Source organism: Schistocerca piceifrons, unplaced genomic scaffold (assembly GCF_021461385.2).
Source record: "Schistocerca piceifrons isolate TAMUIC-IGC-003096 unplaced genomic scaffold, iqSchPice1.1 HiC_scaffold_1094, whole genome shotgun sequence".
NCBI classification, from domain to species: domain Eukaryota; kingdom Metazoa; phylum Arthropoda; class Insecta; order Orthoptera; family Acrididae; genus Schistocerca; species Schistocerca piceifrons.
Genome location: NW_025726901.1, coordinates 162,501 through 165,000, shown reverse-complemented (window position 1 = coordinate 165,000; position 2,500 = coordinate 162,501).

The following is a 2,500-nucleotide window of genomic DNA, read 5'->3' as shown; positions in this document are numbered from 1 at the left end:
GGCCCGCGAGGACCTACTTTGGCCGCACGGCGCCGCGCGCAGGGTGCGCCGGCGCGCAGCTGCGACGCCTGCCGCGTCCGTCGGCCGGCGCGCCTGCCACTGGCCGCCCCCACCAGCCGGCTGTAGCGCGTGCGCCCACGCACCGCGCGGCCAGCACGCCGGGAGGCGCCCCCTCACCGGCCGGGGACGGTCCCACCCAGCCACCGCCGCGTATCGCTTCACACCCAGATGCCGTTCAGTTTCGTCGGCATGGTGGGTATCGCTGGAACAACCGGTTAGTACCTCAACCTATCGTCGCCATCACCGATTCACCCCTAGCGAGAACAACCGCACCACAACAGGTTACCATTTGTTCATTTGCGTAACTTCACCAGAAAACGCAGGCGTCCATCGCCATTTGCAACTTCCACGATTATTGCATGCCTGTGTCAGGTGTCACGCCACACTACGTCTGCCCACATACACGCAACAAAATGTGCACGCCTAGACAATACGTGGAAGGTGGCCCCCGTACGTATGCGATGTCCATTGCTCGAACGACTGTCAACCGGCCTCTGTAGCATGTCGCAGATATGGAACGCGGTGCACCATGCCATCACGGTGTGTGAGGAGAGACGACTAGGTCCGAATACATCAACAGACAGCTCATGCTGATCGCCATCCACGGCGTCCGTTCCTCCCACACGTCTCTATGGCGTACCACACTGCAATCCAGCTCTCATAGGGAGACGACACGTAGCTGCGTGCACAATATTTGCACTGTATGGTCCGCCGTTTTTGGGCGCAGTCGTTGTACGGTCACACATGTGCCACGATGTATCATTCAGTACATAAGGACGAATGTGCAGTACAGATTGTGGTTTACGCGTACGACATTAGCGGACAGTTGACACAGGCCGCACCACAACGTAGCCTGAGTACGTCGCATGCGGAGGGCATTGAACATGCAAAGTTCTCACCAACCAGCTTGCGAAGGCAGGGGGCAAGGTGGGGACGTGGGGAGGGGCGGCATGTACGTCCTGCTGCCATCCACATTACAGTGTACAGCAGGAGCATGTGGAAAGTGAGCAAGACTTGCAAGGTGTTTAACATGAAGCGATACACAGGGGAGCGGGGAGTGCGAGTAGCGAACTATATTGCGAGGGTTGCGGGTGGGCAACACTACACTAATTGAACGAGTCGTATAACAATTACAGAGCAGGTTTAGGCGACAACGTGGGTTACGTTAGGCGACAACGTGGGTTAGGTTAAGGCACGACGTGGGTTAGGTTAAGGCACGACATGGGTTAGGTTAAGGCACGACATGGGTTAGGTTAAGGCACGACATGGGTTAGGTTAAGGCACAACATGGGTTAGGTTAAGGCACAACATGGGTTAGGTTAAGGCACAACATGGGTTAGGTTAAGGCACAACATGGGTTAGGTTAAGGCACAACATGGGTTAGGTTAAGGCACAACATGGGTTAGGTTAAGGCACAACATGGGTTAGGTTAAGGCACAACATGGGTTAGGTTAAGGCACAACATGGGTTAGGTTAAGGCACAACATGGGTTAGGTTAAGGCACAACATGGGTTAGGTTAAGGCACAACATGGGTTAGGTTAAGGCACAACATAGGTTAGGTTAAGGCACAACATAGGTTAGGTTAAGGCACAACATGGGTTAGGTTAAGGCACAACATGGGTTAGGTTAAGGCACAACATGGGTTAGGTTAAGGCACAACATGGGTTAGGTTAAGGCACAACATGGGTTAGGTTAAGGCACAACATGGGTTAGGTTAAGGCACAACATGGGTTAGGTTAAGGCACAACATGGGTTAGGTTAAGGCACAACATGGGTTAGGTTAAGGCACAACATGGGTTAGGTTAAGGCACAACATGGGTTAGGTTAAGGCACAACATGGGTTAGGTTAAGGCACAACATGGGTTAGGTTAAGGCACAACATGGGTTAGGTTAAGGCACAACATGGGTTAGGTTAAGGCACAACATGGGTTAGGTTAAGGCACAACATAGGTTAGGTTAAGGCACAACATAGGTTAGGTTAAGGCACAACATAGGTTAGGTTAAGGCACAACATAGGTTAGGTTAAGGCACAACATAGGTTAGGTTAAGGCACAACATAGGTTAGGTTAAGGCACAACATAGGTTAGGTTAAGGCACAACATAGGTTAGGTTAAGGCACAACATAGGTTAGGTTAAGGCACAACATAGGTTAGGTTAAGGTACAACATAGGTTAGGTTAAGGTACAACATAGGTTAGGTTAAGGTACAACATAGGTTAGGTTAAGGTACAACATAGGTTAGGTTAGGTTAGGTTACACGTTGTTGTAAGGAAAGGTGTAGGGGGGGGCGGGGGCGGCAGGTTCGTTGATAGTGATTATAGTAAGTGAATGCTTGTGACATGATCAGATTTGTCACGTCAGGATGCACCTTTGGCTTATTAGAGGCGGCGCTCCAATTCTATGCTTGTGTCAGACCTGTGTCTTTGACTCATGTCATTGT